A 20397-nucleotide genomic window follows, 5' to 3' on the forward strand; every position below is an offset into this window, starting at 1 on the left:
CATACCTCACATTCTGCCTGGACTCCAGAGCTTTCCAGAGTGAAGAAGCCATGAGTCACTGGGCTTGGAGGGGAGGGGTGTTTGTTTGTGGAGGACTTGTTTCCCGACCTCGATGAATCACATGTATAATCACCCCAACTGCATCCTGTCTGGGGAAGTAACCAAAACCCCTATTTCTGGCCCCAATGGCTTTTTGGTTTTATGAGTAAATGCCACTGGCATGCCATTAAATAAATGCCCTTGGAAAGCCCTCAGCCAATGCTATAACCTATGACAGCCAGGTTGTAGAGGAGCATTCCTGCAAATACAGCACAAGACAAAGGAGTTATGTTATTCACCTTGCCTGGATCACTGCTCTAGCTGCTAACTGATGACCTTCCATGCAAGTTCTTTTCAAACATCTGTTACACTCTTTTTCAATAAATCACAGGTATGACCATATAATTCTCCTGCAGAAAAATATGTGATGGTTCTCATCATCTATAGAATAAAGACCAAACTTTTAAATCTGTAACTCCCTTTAGATTCTGACTCTGACATACCTTCCTGGACAGCCACATAACCATATGCTCCAAACAGGACAAAAGACTTTCTGATCACACACAAATCCTACACTTTGCTCTATGACTTTGCTCCCTTTGTTTCTTCCTAGCATGCCCAACACCTACCTTTTCCAAACGTCTAAAACTTACATACTCTTTAGAAAAAGTCTCACCAAACGCCATTTCCTCCACAGTATCATCGGTGATTACTCAATAAGGACGATAACGTCTTCTTGAGCATGTGCAGATTTTATCTCTGCTCCCTTTCCCTTTATTAGAGTAAATCCCCTACATACAAATGAGTTCCATTCCAAAAGCATGTTCATAAGTCCATTTGTCCATAGGTCCAACAAAGTTAGCCTAGGTACCCAACTGACACAACTGGCTACATAGTACTGTACTGTAATACACAAATAATGTATAAAAAACAAATGACCACATGAAAAATAAACACTTTTAATCTTACAGTCCAGTATCTTGAAAAGTACAGTGCAATAGCTGGCTCTTCTTAGTAGTACCAGCTGCATCAGTGTTTCCTTTCCGTTTGCTTTTGGACATGCTGGGCTTGAAATGAAGATGCTCTACTGCTATAGCCTATACACTACTGCATGGTAAAATACACACAACCCGTGCAGAGGATGCACACACGCGACAGTGTAAGTCAGAAATGTGAACTCTTACTCAGACATGAGAGTGCACACTGGCACCTTTGAAAGTTCACAAACTTGAAGGTTCCTATATAGGAGGCTTACTGTATAGACACATATGTGTGGGTTCATTTCTCTAACAAATCATTTCCTGAAGAATATCTGATTCTTGGTCAATGTGATACTCTTTCAGCTCCTAGTGGTGCCTGCCAGAGAGGACACTCCAAATAAACACTGTTGAGCAGAAAAGCTGAATTAGATTAATTGTTTGAATCCTTATCTTTTCAATATCAGAAAAACAAACAACCCAGTCAAAAAATTGGCAGAAGACCTAATAGACATTTCTCCAAAGACGACGTACAGATGGTCAACAAACCCATGAAAAATGTTCAGCATCTTTCATTATTAGAGAAATACAAATCAAAACTACAGTGAGGTATCACCTCATACCAGTCAGAGTGGCCATTACCAAAAAATCTACAACCAATAAATGCTGGAGAGGACATGGAAAAAAGGGAGCCATCTTATACAGTTGGTGGGAATGTAAATTGATCCACCCACTATGGAGAACAGTACGGTGATTTCTTTAAAAAGAAACTAGGAATAAAATTACCATATGACCCAGCAATCCCACTACTGGGTATATACCCTGAGAAAATCATAATTGGAAAAGGCACATATACCCCAATGTTCATCACAGTGCTATTTACAATAGCTAGGACATGGAAACAACCTAGATATCCATTGACAGTTGAATGGATAAAGAAGCTGCAGTACATATATAAAATGGAATATTACTCAGCCATAAAAAGGGATGAATTTGAGTCAATCTTACTGAGGTGAATGAACCTAGAGCCTGTTACACAGAGTGCAGTAAGTCAGAAAGAGAAAAACAAATATCATATAATAAAGCATATATGGAATCTAGAAAAATGGTGCTGATGGAGCTATTAGCAGGGTTCTGGAACATAGAGAACAGACTTCTGGACACATCAGGGGAAGGAGAAGGTGGGACAAATTGAGAGAGTAGCATTGAAATACACATTACCATAAGTAAAATAGATAGCTCGTGAGAACTATAACACAGGGAGCTCAACCTGGTGCCCTGTAATAATCTAGAGGGGTGGCATGGGGTAAGGAATAAGAGAGAGGCTTAAGAGGGAGGGGACATATGTATACTTATGGCTGATTCAACTTGTTGTATGGCAGAAACCAACACAACACTATAAGGCAATTATCCTCCAATTAAAAAAAAAAGATAAAAAAAAAAAATCCTTATCTTTGACTCAGAATCTTCAGGAAAGGTTTGACTTGGAATTTTTTTTACTCTCATCTCTCTTGTTTTATACCTTATCTCCTTTCCAAGAAAATATAAGATTAAGAAAATCTTTGGTCTCTGCAAAGAACTTGGTTTAGATCCATAGATCTCAAAGGCAAGATCCCAGCCTTCCTGCCTCCCAGTCCCAGCACCTGTGGTCCACCTTGCTAGTAGACAGAACAAGCTCGGGGGAGAAAATATAATTTTGACCATAAACCAAAGAAAAGAAAAAAATAATTGAGAGGTATCTGCCATTTCAAAAAGCAAACTTTACAAAAGATAGCATATTCCCCCAAGACTGCTGTTCCTGGCTGTTTCAGAATATCAGCACCCCAAGTGCCAATTTCAGGGCAGACACATTCCTTCAGTGTGGATAAGCAAGAGTTGACGCAATAAAGCTTAGCTTTGTTTGACTGCGAAGCACTTTCCTCTCCTTTTTGTTTATTGGTACCATTCTGGAGAGAGGAGCCTGGCGGGCTATGATCCATGGGGTTGCAAAGAGTTGGACACAACTAAGCGACTGATACTTTCACTTTTTCACCATTCTGATTACGCGAATAGGGACATAGAAGTGGAACAAGGTTAAAGTCAACCAGGTCAAGGTCAGATAAAGAGGGAACAGAATGTGAAGAATTTTGCTTCCTCAACCATCTTTCAGCAGCAAGCACTTCTGGGCAGATGAAAGAGATAGACGGCCATCACTTCAGCCTGAGAGCCACCTCCATGGACCGCTTCCCTCCAGGCTGCCATGAGGCCAGAGGCCAGGTCCTACCCACACCACATAATGGCTGAATGACCACAGAAAAGTCTGCAATTTCTCATCTGTTAAGTTGCAAAATAATGCTGTCAGACTTTATAAACTGTAAGGTGCTGCTTCAATAATACTTGTTGGTGTACATTCAAAGATAACTGCTTTTTTTTTTTTTTTTTTCATCATCCTGCACCTGGAGTCAGCAAACTTTTTCTGTAAAGGGTCAAATAAATATTTCAGGCTTTGTGGGCCATATGGCATCTACTGCAACTGTTCAATTCCGAGTTTATAGCAGGAAAGCAACCATGGATAATATGTAAATGAAAGGATGTGCTTTATTTCAATAAAACTTTACCTCAAAAACAGGTGGTGGACTGGATCTGGCTGATGGATCATATTTGCAAATCCCGGGCCTGCATCCTTAAAGGAAATGGAACACCAGAGGCAGACAGAGGGGCTAAAATCTTTCCCAGAGCAAAGAACGATACTGTCAGTTTTTGTGAGCAACTGTCCTATACTTACATCTCTTTCAGTACTTCTTGAAATCAGAGTTTTAGTTTTGTGTATTCCCATTACCATCTTCATCCACATCATTTTGTACCTAACTGAGAAATATTAGGGATTGCCAGGTGGTGCTAGTGGTAAAGAACCTGCCTGCCAATGCAGGAGACATAAGAGATGTAAGTTCGGTCCCTGGGTTGGGAAGATCGCTTGGAGGAGGGCATGACAACCCACTCCAATATTCCTGCTTAAAGAATCCCAGGACAGAAGAGCCTGGTGGGCTACCCTCCTTGGAGTCGCACAGAGCTGGACTCAACTGAAGCAACTTAGCACAAGAAATATTACTGAGACCAGGCATAAAGGAACCCTAGTTTTCTACACCTACCACTTGACCACACTCTCTTCTGGGAAAGACAGCTCTGATTATTGTTAAAGAAAATATCAATCATACTTGTGGTGAAAGGTCGCTACATTTTTTTTTTTTTTAACAAATTGGTCCTTTGAGCAAGATGAATTTTAATGGATTGGTTTATTAACCTAAAGGTTGAACCAGGCTGAGAGTAACTGAATGATTTGCTCATAATTAGTATTATTTATAATTATTTTACTTGGGAAAAAATATCACCTAAAATGTCAGGATGTTTTTTAATTGCTTCAAATGAGATTCAAAATAATTGACTTTGCAAATGTATTTAAAAAAAAAAACATTTAAAATTATCTGAAGCTGCTGAGAGTCTGTCTGGAAGAGGCAAGATATTGATATTCATTACTAGGAACAGGGCAGAAATTGATCCATGATTTTTTTAACCATGTGAATTGTGTATTGCGGTCACTTTGGGACTCTAAAGGAGCTGGAATGCTGATAGGGTTTCTGTTCATTCCTCTTGCCCATTAAATCTGCTAAGTAAGTATGTTGCATGAATGTCAGTGTATGTCTTTTGCTCAAATATATATATTTGTGTATATTTTGTACTTAAAAGGGAGGAAGTACATGCTTGAAAATAGAAGGAATATATATGTGTCTGGTGGTTTTAGAAAAATACAGTCTATGTACACATTGTGCATGTATATATCTGATTTGTACAGGGTACCAGTTTTTTGAAAGTAAGTGTATCACTTAGCATCTCTGTAAATATTTGACTCATCAGCCAATTGGTGGAGATGAAAAGGAGAGTACATTAACATCCAGGAAAAGATAGCTTTTGAAATAAAGTTGTGAAAGGCAGGTAAATCCCTAGAGAAAAACCTGCAGAATGGCCACGGTGATACCTTATAATGAAGTCACACTATAAGTTACAGACTTTCGGGGGGTTCAGGTATGATCTTAAGAGTGCCTTACATCTATCTGGGGTGTCCCTACACGAAGGGGTACAGGAGGGAAGGGGAGTACCCCAGCTGACAGATGGGGAAGAGATGGTTCAGTGAAGTCAAAGGATTTGTCCTGGTCTACACTGCCTTCCCCGTACACCACAGTCATCCGGAAAACCCCAGGAGAGAGTGAATGTGTCCACAGGTATCAAAGCCAAGCTCAGCAGCCTTCATAGGTTGCTTGAACCAGCCTGACTCAGAATGCAGAACCCAACCTCCCATGTGAGGCATTTCTGTGAATAACAAGCGGACTGGAAAGAACGTTGTCAGGGAATATGATGATGGGATTATAAAAACAACCTCTTATTTGCTTCTTCCAAGCGTATTTGGTCTGATCATGTGCCTAAGGCATGGTATGACATTGACCCGGGCAGCACAGTGTCCAGGACACAGACAAATCGCTTGTCCAGGGAGCCAAGCAGACACCATCAATCATTATCCGCGTGTTTGAAAAATAGAAAAATGCAGCCGAGGCCACGAAAAGGAACATTTGAAGGTGGCTGGAAGCGAAAGAACACAAAGTTTCCCACTTATCTGTCAAAGGTATACATACACACAGATACACATATGCACTTAGACACACACACACACACACACATACTCACACAGGTTCTTTCAAAGCCCAGTAGGAAAATACCCCACTGAGAGTAGGAAGGATATATTCACTGATTAATTACTATTAATGCCATCTTTTATTTAGCTAGCAATTATAATCTATTAAGAGCATTTATTCACATTATCATACTTACTCAATCCTCAGAAAAATCCTATAAGGCTCATCAGTAATATACTATATTATTATCTCCCTTTATAGACGAGGAAGACAAAGACGCTGAGGTTTCCTTGCTTAAGTGAATCTCACTAAGTGGCAGAATGAGAACTGGCCTCCTCGTCATTCTCGAGAGTAACTGTGGGCATCGGAAGCTTGGAGGGAAAGGCCGAGACGGTGGTTCCAGGTGGAGAGAACCTGAACACACCATCAGGCGAGGAATCCTCCTGGTTTAGGTAGAAAAGCCGGAGTAGGTGTGGCTCGATGACACACAACCCGAATGGTTAGACAGACTCCCAGGCACACCTACTCACTTTGAAATTTCTTGTGCAATTGAGCCTTCGCTCTCAGACTCCTGGCCTCTGATGTCCTATAAAGTTTCTAGGGCGGCCGAGCTGGAACTAACTTCAAATAAAGTCTCTGAGTCAGCCCCCAAGCCCTCCCTCCCCGGCCCCAAGGTCACTCCTCTGCATCACTTTTCCTTCTGCACTCTTCTGGGGCTCCTCCCTCAAGCTCCTAGGTCCTGTCTGCACTGCTAGTCCTCCATCCCTCCTGTCCGTCTGCTTTGCCCACCATCAGGGGCTCTGGGCCCCGGGCGCCCCTCTGTCAACCCCTCCCAGGTACCTACCTGGGCTTTGCAGCCACAGGCACATCCCGGCTGCCCCTCAGCTTCCACGGTTCTCTGTCTGAAGCTGCCTGATGCCGCTTGCCTCCATCCAGGGCCTGGGAGCCATGAAAGTCTTCAAGTTCTTTGTTACTTTTCCTCCTTAGCTGATGATGCTAGGTGAAGAACAACAAACCAGGAAAAATGGCAGATCAGCTGTGGTTCTCACCCGCAGCCTCCAAAAGTGTCAGCTCAGGCCCCCACATTGCAACAAAGGAATCTAACAGTTGGGTTCGGGAAAATCTGCTAGAGGACAGGAGGAGAAAACTTCAGCGCTTCCCAAATTCCGCTGCCCTCCGGGGGCTCCCCCTTGTGGAAGATGCGGGGCATGGCAAGGCGGTACCCAGCCAGGCCAGGGCCTCCAGGAGGAGCGGGGAGAGGTGTGCACACACCCCAGGGGCGTGCCCCCGCCCGGGGCTATGGAGACCCGTTCCAGCCACAAATAACAGTCCCAGCGTGAGCTGCAGGGTCGAGGTCCTCCGTAATTGACCAGAGAAACGGTCTGGGGAGACAGTTCCCAGTGCCTGGGGTTCTCTGGTCCAGATGAGTATGGACCATGAGCTTGCACAGTTTATGCTCTGTGTGGACGTGGTGATTGGCCACCACTTGCCTCTGTTTCATGTCCAATTCCCTCACTGGCCCTAACGGATCATGAAGTTGGATATTCACACGGGGCTCTTCTGGGGAGATGGGCGTGATGTCTGCCATCTGAGGAGAGAAGGATGGTCCAGGCTCCTGGACCCTCACCAGTATTGACACCTGGCCTTTTGGAGTCCTGGCAACTTCCTGCTCCCCACCTTGATGGAAACAGACTGTTAGGTTCAAACAGTGTCTTTCTCTGGAGAGATCCCGTCTCATTCATTCCCACCTACCCTGGTGGGTAAGTAGTAGTGAAAGTGTTAGTCACTCAGTCTTGTCTAACTCCTTTGCGACCCCGTGGACCACAGCCCGCCAGGCTCCTCTGTCCATGGGATTCTCCAGGCAAGAATACTGGAGTGGGTTGCCATGCCTTCTCCAGGGAATTCCTTCTTCTTCCTGACCCAGGGATGGAACCCAGGTCTCCAGCATTGCAAGCAGACTCAACCATCTGAGCCACCAGGGAAGCCCCACCCTGGCAGGCAAGGAGGAAATCAAATATACCACTCTATCTGCAAACAGAATTGGAGGATCATGCACCCCCAGAAAGGTGTCCAGTGCCCTAGAGAAGACACTGGGGTAGTTAAGGGCCCGAGTCTCCCAACTTCCTTGCCCTTCCCCCATTTAGACTGGAGAGATGGGGATGGGGGGACTCCCAGACCTTCCTCGGTGCAAGGCAATACGCTGCACCCTGAAGGAGTATCGACTGGGCAATCCCGAGGAGAGTGTGCTGGGTGTGACACAGACAGGAGATGCAGAGCAAGCCTGCCGGAGAGACCGCATCGTTATGTGATTATATCAAAAGCAGAGGAGACAGCCAGTGGGCCTACTGGGATGCTCGTTATTTGCTAGAACAGAGTAAGGAAACTACAGAATGACAACAGAGCCCCGGCTGGAGTTCACACGCCACGACATGCGTGGTGACACACTGCCTCGTTTTACCCTCATGCCATTTCTGAGATGGAGCTGGGTTAGCCCCATTTTACAGATGAAGAAACTGAGTTCAGAGTGGTTAAGTGCCCATAAAATAAGTGACCATGATAGGGATCAAACCTAAATCTGTTTCAGCCTGGAGCTCTTTCCACCATATCATATTGCCTCCGTAACTCTTTTAGCTGTCCTGGCCAGGGGACGTGGGCCACCGCATATTACTTTCAGCAAGCCAAAACTTAAGCCAGTTCCCACTGATCTCTATTTAAACTCCATTACCTCCCTGATGTTGGTAGCAGCTCTGTGCTGAACCACGTGGAAAGACTGAACTGGGAGTAAAAATAATAGACTTGGGGGTTCAGGAGGGAGGGGACACATGTATGCCTATGGCCGATAAATGTTGATGTATGGCAGTTGTGGTTCAGTAGCCAAGTCATGTCCGACTCTTTGCGACCCCATGGACTGCAGCACACCAGGCTTCCCTGTCCTTCACTATCTCTCAGAGTTTGCTTAAACTCATGTCCATTAAATCAGCGACGCCATCCAGCCATCTCATTCTCTGTTGCTGTCTTCTCCTCCTGCCCTCTATCTTTCCCAGTGTTAGGGTCTTTTACAATGAGTCGGCTCTTCGCATCAGGTGGCCAAAGTATTGAAGCTTCAGCTTTAGCATCAGTACTTCAATATTCAGGGTTGATTTCCTTTAGGATTGACTGATTTGATCTCCTTGCAGTCCAAGGGACTCTCAAGAGTCTTCTCCAGCACCACAACTGGAAGCATCAATTCTTCAGTGCTCAGCCTTCTTTATGGTCCAACTCTCACATCCATACATGCCTACTGGAAAAAGAACAGCTTCGACTATAGGGATCTTTGTCAGCAAAGTGATGTTTCTGCTTTTTAAGAGACCATCACAATATTGTAAAGTAATTATCCTCCAATAAAAATTAAAAAATAAAAATAAATGGCTTCTTCATTGGCTCTTTCTCCATAAGCAACCTTGATACTATAGGACTGAAGACAAAACAAACACAAACACCCTGGGCAAAAGAAAATGAAATGATGCGATGAAGGAGAAATGTCAACTCATAACACAGACTCATTAAATATTTCTCAGACCTACACTGGGCTCTGAACCGAATACAAAAGAGGCAACCCACTCTGAAGATGCTTGCTGTTGTTCAGTTGCCCAGTCATGGCTGACTCTTTGTGACCCCATGGACTGCAGCACACCAGGCCTCCCTGGCGTGAAGATGCTTACACGTTGTTATAAACTGAAGTCAAGTGAAAAAAACAGCACTAAGGATTTGGAGAATTCATGGAAAGCTGCAAAAACAAAACAAAAGATTCCTTTTCATGTAACTGGATCTCAACCTGAGGACCTTCAGTGACAGGTCTGCTATGAAGGATGGAATAAGAATCCAGGAATACTTCCAAAGGAGGAAGTGACAGAGGGCCTGGAGCACATGAAGGACACAGGGTCAGGGGTAGAAGAACAGGAAAATGATGGGGGTGAGAGGGAGACTCTTGCTTCCCTTTGGGCTAGTCAGAGCATCCCCTTCTGCCCTGGACCCCACAGCAGGCAGAATCAAGCAGGCTGATAATAGAACAGCCATAGTACAGAAGAGACCAGCAGTAATCTCAGGAGGACTCTGGAAAAGTGGAAATGTTTTCACAGGTGAAGATACAACTCCATATAGGAAATAACCACTGTCTTTGGCTATCCAAATGGCTCTCAGGTAGAAAGTGATGGGATTTGCTGTAGGTTTGAGGGAATACAGTGGAACCAATGGGGAGAAACTCCAAAGAGAAAGCTTTTGACTCACAAAAGAAAAACATTCTGCTAGTTCAATCCAGAAGTAAAAGGATCTTCTCTGTCTGGAGAAGATCAGGAGGGTTCTGTTGTTGGAAGTTTCTTGGTCAAAGGATGGGCCCAGGCAGGAAGACCTCCTGGACAGAAATAACCCCAGGCATCCCTCTAGCTCTGAGAGTGTTGGGGTCTGTGAACAACCTGAGTGCCAAAAGGAGAAACGGGACAAAAGAAATGCAGGAAATCCTCCCATAGGGCATGTAACTCCTACTGAGGGATCTTACACCCTAATATATTCAGCAATCACCTAAATCAAAAGTGTGCTTACGTCTTATCCTCTCTTTCCCTTGAACAGAATCATTTATTTCACTCTCAGGTAATTCCAATATTTAAGTACTTCCCAGGTGAGGCAAATACCATTTAGTATAGTGCAAAACACAAAGGAGAAGGCCACATTCCCATACGCTCGTCAGTTTACGGAGACTCTCAGGTTTTAAAAGAGATGTTTAGAAGCCAGCTTGTCAAAGGCCCCCCCACCCCACTCTACATGTCTGAATTTCTTCCTTATCTTCTCTGTTTGAGTGTTGCCCGATCTCTATTTGAAGGCTGCCTCCAAAGTTAATTTCATTGTTGGCCATTCTAATGGGGAAATGAGCAAAAATATACACATGTAAAATGCATCAGTAAGACATGGAAACAAAGGAAAAGAAAAATGGTATGCGTTATGTCAGAATGTAAAGACAGAACCTAAAATTAATAAGGATTATAAAAAACCAGATTATAATAAATTTTAACAATATCACCTCCAATGCAAATAAATGTATTTATGAAACAGAAATAGACCCACAGACAGAAAACATACTTATGGTTACCAAAAGGGAAACTGCGGGGGAGGGGGATAAATTAGGAGGATGCAATTAATGCATTACTATACATAAAACAGACAACCAAAAAGGACCTACTGTATAGCACAGGGAACTATCTCAATATTTCATAATAACCTGTAATGGAAAAGAATCTGAAAAAGGATAGATGTGTAGAACTGAAACAGTAGCTATAACCTGAAACTAACACAACATTGTAAGTCAACTGTACTTCGATTTAAAAAATGAAAAAAATAAAAGAAAAAGGCCACCTCCAGTGTGAGTGTATTATGACGCACAGCGCTGATAAAAAGCATAGGTGAAATTGCTGCCTGTTGTGGTATCTGTTGAGTGTATGTGTAAGGCTTCCTGTGCCAGGTGGGAAGAGGGAAGAATAGGGGCAGGAGAAATTAAAAAGGTGAAGCTTGCTAACAAGGAAGAAAGCAAGGTATGGGACTTTGAGGGATGCTGGTATGTGGTATGTGTGTGGCTTGCTTGTATGATGAGGGCTGGGGCAGAGTTGTAAAATGAGGGCAAAGCTGGTAGCAGACGAGAGAAACGATGCATTAAAGAACTGACCTCTGATTGAGATGACAGAGCGCTTAAGTGGAGGAGGGAAAAGACACAGAGTTTAAGGTTGGAGGGAAAGGGAAAGACAAGAGACCAGTAAGAGAATTCAGAGGTAGGGAGAAGTGAGGAGAGACCCTCAAGGGATGGCCAAGATGCCAGGGATGTTTCCAAAACCACCGTGGGTCTTGAGAGATGGTGAGAGGTGGGTATAAGGGTAAATGTTGGGGGGTGTAGTAGAAACAAAGTCCTGAAAGATCTCCTGAGTGCAAAGAAGCAGAGAGGAAGTCAGACTCATCATAAGACTTAGTTTTTTCATGGCTGCAAAAGATCGTTAATCCATCAGAAAGATCTGAATCTGTTGTGTGTTGACTGAATACCTCCTATATGTTCACACACGTGATAGAAATAGAAATACAAGTGTTAGCAAAAAAAAAAAAAAAATCATGCTAAAGAATGTCCCGTAGTAATCTTCATTACTATTTGTCAGCTAACAACCACTATTTAGTAACAGCTACAGCTGGGGACCATGGTCAGCACAAGGTATATAGTTGGGTCACCAGGCCTATGGACTTGGAGATCACAAAGTTGGAGCAGGGTCAGGTGGTAGCCAGATGTAAAACGTCTACCAAGAAGTATAGGGGGATTTGAGAAAGTTAAAGTGTTAGTCGCCTGACTCTTTGGCGACCCCAAAGACTGTAGCTCACCAGGCTCCTCTGTCCATGGAATTCTCTAGGCAAGAATACTGAAGTGGGGATTGCCATTCCTTTCTCCAGGGAATCTTCCCAACACAGGGATCGAACCTGGGTCTTCCACATTGCTGGGACATTCTCTGTCTGAGCCACAAGATGATGTACAAAATAGGCTCTGTGCTCTTTTTACATTTTTAACAAAGAAAGAGATGTGAGGAGCCACCAGAAGCAGAAGGAGTCAGGCCATGGCAGGGTTCCTCCTGGCCTCAGAAGAGCTGAGAGCACCCCTGACAACTTCTTAGGGTCCAGGGCAAGGTGGCAGATGCCAAGCCCAGAAGAGGACCACTGGGGCACCAGGGAGGAGCCGGACTGGGTAAGAAATGGGGCCTGCTCCTCAGGGAGATCAGGAGGTGCAGGATGGAAGGAGGAAGCTGTCCGCCCGAGCTCCTTCCACTCCGGACCCCACTCACCCTTCCGGGTATCACCTCATCAGCTCATGTGGCCTCCGCCCATGGCTCAGTGAGAAAGCCATCTCTAAGGAGCCTCTACGATTTCCTGAATTCTGTCCGCCTTGCTTTTCCTGCTTGGGTTCGCAGATGAGCCCATCACCCTCAACGCCTGTTTCGGGGAAGCGTTTGCATTTTCCTTGGCAAAGGTGCAGCTTGCTGAATTCTTTTAGGCCAGGCCAGTCACAACAAGCCCCTAAATCGCTGAGCCAGGCAGTTTCTTCGGGGATCTGCTTACATTCCCTCCCTGAAAAGGGCAGGGGCCCACCCCATGCAGTCTGTGTGCAGAACGCACACGCTCCACGTTTAAGGTGGTAGAGGCACAGGAGGCCTCAACCAAAGAGGGGACGAGGCGCAACTGATTTTCATTTTGGTTTTACCTTGCTTGATTGGGTTTCATTCCACTTAAGAGGATGGACCAGAAGGCTCAGAGTCAGCTCCCTTGAAGACTGTCTTGAGAAAGGACTAGGGAAGCTTTTAGTGCAAGCCCCATGGGATCCCAAGTTGGCAGAAGAATTCATGTGTCTCAATACCCTCTCACTCCTGAGCTTCCACTCCGTTTAGGGTTCAATATTGCAATTGCATTCTTGTAAGTTGCGGCTTTGGGAGGAAGATGAAGTCAGTCTATATATTGCTTGATTTTTCTTTATTAATTTTTTAATAATCATAGAGGGATGTTTGGATAGAAATAATCCAATTCCATAAGGAATTACTCCAAAGTTTGTTTTTTTTCCTGATTTGGAAATTGCTACATTTGATGACTTTTCGATCAGCTTACTTTCCCATTTATTTTCTATCATGTGAACATTAGAATGTGGAACGTTCCCCAGGTGTCCCTAAATGAGGGGAAAACCTTGAGGACGATCTTCACAGGAGCCTGTCAAGCAGTCACACAGCCAATTTGGAATTAAAAATTATCTGTGAATAATTCACAAAGTGTGTAATCCATGTGCAGATCATTGAGAACTGACTGTCTCTGAGAGATGCCTGCAAGATTAGCCAAATAGCCCTGCAACAACATTCTTGGCATCAGTGTATGGATAATAAAGGTAACAGAGTTGCAGGTTCATGGGCAGAGTCTGAGGGTATTCTTCAGATGGGAAAGCAGAGTCTCTTGAAAAGTAAGATTTGGACACATTCTCACAGGACAAGATGACCCACATGTATCCAGAAATACCTAGAGCAGTCATTCAGTACTGAGTTCTCCTACTCAGATGGAAAATAAAAGGGTTCCAGGATCCAACTTGTCATTTTCAACCTAAAGAAATCAGGGCAAGTCTCATTTGTAGATGGATAAATACCTTCTAGGAAACTAAGGTGGCTTCAACAAGTTTATCAAAAAACCTGGCATTATGAGCAGAAGGCTTGATACTGAAAACCCTCCTAGGCTCATCCAAAGCACACCACACTGTCTGACCCAGAAGCTCTCTAGCAGTTTCCAGCCACAGTGGGAACATGACAAGCAGCAGAAGTAAGCCCATCTCCATGCTTTGGAGGGAAATTTACAAACTGAAGGTTACCTGACCTAACAAGGATGCTTAGTTTTCCTATATTAACTAAGGAAGAGTAGACACTGACATTTCTAACCAAGGGGTGTTGGGGGGAGATACCTAAGGCTAAAAGCAGCCTCAATGTGGGAAATCAAATGAGGTTGTAGAAAGAGTCAAATTTCTTGCCCTTAATTCATATGGCTGCATCCTTCAGAGACGCTCATCTTCAGGGGATTTCATAGGTCCTTGGCCAGAGACCAACCTGGATCCTAAGAGGAAACCCCCTGGGCTTTTTGTTTCAAAGAAAGAGCTTTAGTCATCTGGGCTTTGCTTACTGAAAGAATATTTATTCTTTCTTGTTCTGGAGTCAGGGTAAAGAATGTGATGCCGGGTTATCTGAGAGGCCGGCAGGGAGATGCCATTGAGACAAGCCCAGCGGTCCCACACTGAACTCTTTCATCTTGAAGGCAAATAGGATGCCATCTTCACTACCCTTCCCAATGCCTGCTGTCTTCAGGCTGCGTGACAGCAACGAACACAGAGCCCAACTGCCACTCATTTCCCATTTCAGCATTAACACCAAGGAAATCTGGTACCAGAGCCTTGGAATTATGAGTTGGAAAATGGTAACAAGAAGAGTGAACGTGTGAAGTCATTCACAACACTGAAAGTCACCCAGTGCTATTGGCCATGCAGGATACTGCCATGGCACTTTCTGCTAAAAAAATGTTTCCCTCTCAGTTCTTTGGAGAATTCTCCCTGCCTCTGCATGGAGGGCACTCCAGTAATTCACAGTAACCTGAGGGTCAGAGAGCATCACCTTTAAGCACGGAGCCACGGGAGTGTCAACGGAGTCATATGACCCCACTCACCCTATGTCAAGGCCACAGTTTACCCATATGATAGGTTATCAGGGTAAGTTTACAGGGCAAGTGGGCCACTGCTCCTCTCTCCTTGTTTCTCAGCAAGAAAAGTGCAGAAAGTTCAGTCACTCCCACTGGCCACTGGACAAATGCCCAACTGCTCCCCGGGGAAATGGCATAACGACTGTGTCATAGTGAATTCCTCCCTCCCAAGCCCCTCCTTCCTGGCTGCTTAGTTGCCAAGCTCTGTCCATTCTTTCTCCCTGTATTTCTTGAATCAGTCCTTTTCTTTGATTCTTGCTGCCACCATCCATGGTTGATGGTCTCATTTTTTCTCTGCAGGACTTTTCCTCTATCTTCCCATTTAGTTTCCCAATACCAGCTTCTACCAGCTGTAATCCATCTTACACATAACTCTCAGTTGAGTCTTCCTGACACATGCCTCTCTGTTCACTCTTGGTGATGCTTTATTACCTACTGTTCACAGTCCAAACATGGTGATTCTGCATTGCTTACCAACCAAAACCCAACGGATAAAGGGACAGCTTTATTCACAAAGAAGAAACGGTCCAGAGACTCACATGTCACCCTATGAATAAAGGACTGAGACCCAGAAAGTTGCTCAAGCTTCAGCAGCCCAAGTACTAGTGATAAACTTCCCTTGTCCTATTTCAGTGGATTTCTCTCCTCTACATTTGCCTTGTCACAATCAGAAAGTCCTTTCCTGTGTCTCTCCTGAACTTATCCCTCAAGCTCTTGAATTCTGCTCACTTTCACACTATTACATCTTTTAAAGTGAGTTCCACTCTCAGAAATGAGATGAGTACAGTAAAAAAAGGAACAAGGGACTACTAGGGAAAACAGTACAGATGACCACAGCCTGAGTGGAGAAGAGCTGGAACAGAACGGGGTGCTCACAGGCATTTGTGACTCTTGTTTGTTCAATACCCTGTATCTCAGGGCCTCAGATGGCCACAGACTATTCTCTTGACTTTGAGGGGGATTTCTTTGCCATGCGTATGCTTCAGTTACTGAAAACATAAGTATTTATTATGCATCACCACAATTAGACCATAATAATACTCCATGATGAAGGGAATGGTTTCATGGAGAAATATGTTTGGGTAAAGATCCTTGGATATCAGAGCAATGCATAAAGATCATAGAAAGCAACTTGGAGAATAATGCATGGAAAAGTTATTACTCAGTTACTTCACACATCTTGACAGTGCTGTCATTTCTGGGGCTGAATGCAACAGTGGCTAGGAGTGGATATTAACTCTTCACAGTGGGGGAAAGAGGGGGACACACCATATCACACACAATTGTGAAGATTCTAATTCTATACGGCTTCTTGTCATGTGTGAAAGATGGACACAAAGGAATCTCCCTCTCCGTAAGGCCTCTGACACTTTCATTCCCCTTTTCCCAGAAGTAGCATGTACTGCAATAAGAGCCTAGGAGTGAAGAGTAATCTTTTCTTTAAAAAGAAAAAAAAAAAGGGAGAAAATGAAGAAAAGAAACAAGCAAATACAGACTCTAAAGGACAATCTATTGTGCCTGATTATCAGTATACCATGATACACAACTGAGAAGTTCTTCTCAAGATCTAAACCGCATTCCTTCTGCTGTTTTTGTCTGTCTGACCATAGATGGCTCTAGCCTCTCTGCCAATAGAGAAATACTCACAGCCCTTTCCAGCTGGCCATTTGGCTCCACTAACAGGATTGTTCTAAAATCCATGGTTATAATGTCTGTGCCTGAAAGGGGCCACTGAGCTTTGCTCCCTGAGATTGCCCTGGACCACATCTCTCAAGCTGGGCAGCCCTGCCAGACGCGTGTGAATGCAGATGGCGCCATGACCACTGCTTCTATCTACTAAGAAAAAAGCCAAAGCCAAACTGGTGCCTGAACCTCAACCTGCCCAGACAGCACTGAAGACTCAGCCGCCTGGAATTAAGCTCTATCCCCTCATGAGAGCAAGACGCGGGGCCACAGCAGAGGGCCACCCCAAGGCCAATCCTGGGCTCTAGTTCTCAGTCACGTTTGCCTCACAAAACCGTTCTATTTCCTGAGAGTGAGGGTAGGGCTCTTTAGCAAAGTTTCCAATATGGAAAAATTTCCTCAATTTTTTCCTTATACTTCCCTATGTCTGTGTGTGTGTTAGTTGCTCAGTCCTGTCTGACTCTTTTGGACCCCATGAACTGTAGCCTGCTAGGCTTCTCTGTCCATGGGATTCTCCAGGCAAGAATACTGGAGTGGGTTGCCATGCCCTCCTCCAGAGGACCTTCCTGACCCAGGGATTGAACCCAAGTCTCCTGCAGTGCAGGCAGTTCTTTATCATTTGAGCTATAGGGAAGTCCCTGGTTTCTTCTATCTCAAAAAATAAAATGTTACTCTTGGCTTTATTTTAAAAAACAGCACAAAGGAGTGACAGGATAAATAAGAAGAGACTTGAGAAAGCCAGAGGCTGGCTGCCTTTTTTCAGAACCAGGCTTTGCTTCCTTTCAGCTTTCCCTGAGGCAACTGGCCCCCTGGAGCCTGGTGATTGCTCAAGGGGCCAAGCAAGAAGCGGCCTTAGGACTTTCGTGTCTGGTGAGTGATGTCCTGAAGGCCATTCAATCTGTGTTGAGAATCACCAGGGTAAGTTCATTAACATTCCTGACCTTGGTTTCCTCACCTGTGAAATGGGGATAATAATGGGGACATGTCTCATGGGATTATTGAGAAGACTCAATGGGATAAAACCTTTACTAACACAATGCCTGGCACCTAAGGTGGGACCATTTAACTGCCCCTCTTGGTATTAGTAGAGTCACCTCTGGGGGCAAAATATTTAGCAAAGAGAGCGAGTGGAAAAGAGAGCTCCAGGAAGGGACCAAGGCACCACCATCCCCGTGGTCCCGGCCATGACCCCACTGAGCAGGGGTGAAGAACATTCTCCCGTTCACCAGGGCCCCAGCTCGCTCCCAGATAACAGAACAGGCCAGCGGCAAAATAAAGACCTGCTTCCCACAAGATGGGCAGTGCGCCGAGCGGCGCCTGGACCCAGAGGAGATATCTCGGTCCAGCATTTCTATCGGGGCTCTGCCCAGCCAGCTCCTGGGGTGCACACAAAGACCCATTCAGGAGTTCCGAGAGTGAGCAGATGAGCGGAGGGGCCCTGGCAGGGAGTGGAGAGGAGACACAGCGCCTGGCACGGACCCTGCGGGGCCGCCTTGGGCGGGTGGGCGTGGAGGGCTCGGTCCGCAGCCGGGCCGCACTCTTTGTCCTCCCTCGTAGGAGCCTGGAGACACCAGCTGCCATGGCTGGGGCTGAATGACCTCCCCGGAGAAGGCTGGGCACCCCCACCCCCCCCCCATGCCAGTCCAGGAAGCCGGGTATCCAGTGGAAACGGGCCATTACTAACTGGCCTGCCATTTCAAAAGCACTTCTTTCTGGGAAAAATGCCTCTCAGAGGTTCCCACCCTGGGGAGGTACTAGCTGCAGCGCTGAAGTAACAAACAAGAGGCTAAATTAACACAAGGCAGCCGCCCATTATTCCCTAGGACCTAGGAAGTAGCTTCAGGGTCTTCAGTCTCAGTTTTCCCATCTGTACAATGGGGCCTGGTAAAATAATCTGTTGGAATTCAAAGGGTAGCTGTTTAAATGAACTAATTTACAAAACAAAATAGAGTCACAAATGTAAAGAAACTTAAGATGAAAAGAGACTTAAGGTTACCAAGGGGGGAAGGGGCGGGGAGGAATAAACTGAGGGACTGAGATTCACACAAACGCACCACTGTATACAAAGTAGACAACTATAAGAAGCTACAATATAGCACAGGGAATGCTAGTCATACTCTGTAATGATCTCTATGGAAAAAGAATATTAAAACAGTGGATCTATGTATCACTGGTTCACTTCGCTGTATACCCGAAGCTAACACAACATTGTAAATCAACTATACGCCAGTAAAAATTAATTTAAAACACACACACACAGACCAAGGAGTAGCCGCCAAGAAAACGTCTAGGTAGCAGCCTGTCCATTCTCGCCAATACAGCAGGCAGGCTGTGGCCCCCTAGATCGCATGGAGAATACCCCCTCTAGGGCTCCTGTCTGCATAGCTCTGTGTGCAGCCCCCAGATATGTCAAATCTGATGCATTCAGAGCATGCCAGCTCTGCAGTGCTCAGGATTTTGAAACACAAAATCTGCTTAAAGGGCCACTTTAAAGGACCTCTAAAGCCTGTTTAAGGGACCATGACACGTGGAGAAAATAAAATTCCCTCCTTTACCTTTACCACTCTTAAAATTATGAAAGGCTATCCCGATAATGGAACAGAAAACTGAGCACCCTTCTGCCACCAGGATTGTAAGACGTTTCCCATAAGACAATATCATGCTGCAAGTGACTCAGCTCGGAAGGACTGAAGGCATTTTCTGTGATCTACAGATGTTTCTACATCAATTAATCCAACTATCCACCTTTTCTAAAAGGCACTGATTGCATTTGTCACTGAGATATCTCTCATCCAGTAGTAAAACACAGTACACATTCCACCACTTCCAGGAAGCCCTGGCTACATAGCTGGAACCAGTGCCCCTGCATCAGGCTCCCCCAGTGCCCCAGGCACACCTCTCTTGCGGCACTTAGGAAATGATCTGAAATTGTCTGCTTACGTGTCTTAGTTTTCTCTGCGGTCAGGAATTATATGTTATCAACCTTCTAGCACAGTGTTGGCAACATGTGGGAACTTAATAAATGTTTATTGAACTCATCTATCATGACTGCTGGAATAAACCCCCATTTATAATTTATAAGAGTCTCCTGTAACCTTTGCTCTCAGGAAGTTCTGTCTCTTATCTAACCCAACTCTCCCCTGCACACACATGTTGCTACTTTTTCTAACCTCAGCTGGAGCCAACAGCTGGTGACCATTGTCAACCTTATCAGAGTACTAACAGAAATCACAGCTATCACTCATCATTTCTTTCTACCAGGTCAGACTTTTTTTTTTCAGGTTTAAATCAGGAATGAACTATCAGAATCTCATATCTGACAGTTTTTACTTTAAATAGGAGAACAGAGAAGGAATTTCAAGAAGGATTTTGGCTGGAGAGAATACGTGCGTTTCAACAAGTTTCTGGGAATCACCTACTATGTGCCAGGCTGTGAGAGAGAGAATAAACACATGCCAAAGTCCTGACCACCAAGAGATCTGTAACCTAGAATAGGGAATAAATAGCAGCACTCCACTTTCTTTGGGGTGCCTTGATTAGAATTACCAAGTTTTGCAAGAATATAAGGAAGTCCAGAGTGCTAAAAAAAAAAAAAGAAGAAGAAGAAGAAGTTTCTGGTTCCTGAGCAGCTTGAGAGAAAACTAGTGGCTAAGTTAAGGAACATGTTGGGGACATGTTGGTGAGCCCATGAAAGGATCAGTGCCCTGGGTGTGTTGATGTTGTGACAGAAATCCATTTGCATTTTCACCACTGGGCAGAGG

At 44.8% G+C, this 20397-nt stretch overlaps 1 protein-coding gene across 12 annotated transcripts in view; it reads right to left on the reverse strand.

The window, feature by feature from the left end:
• The window catches only part of LOC122693665, a 365374-nt gene that overhangs the window by 104992 nt on the left and 239985 nt on the right, over positions 1-20397 (reverse strand). For all 12 annotated transcript variants that reach the window (XR_006340971.1, XR_006340978.1, XR_006340977.1 and 9 more), the window contains one exon: positions 6525-6676. The gene's annotated coding sequence lies outside the window, so the exon portion shown is untranslated. The remainder of the gene's footprint in view (positions 1-6524; positions 6677-20397) is intronic.

This window comes from Cervus elaphus, chromosome 1 (assembly GCF_910594005.1).
Source record: "Cervus elaphus chromosome 1, mCerEla1.1, whole genome shotgun sequence".
Lineage (NCBI taxonomy): Eukaryota > Metazoa > Chordata > Mammalia > Artiodactyla > Cervidae > Cervus > Cervus elaphus.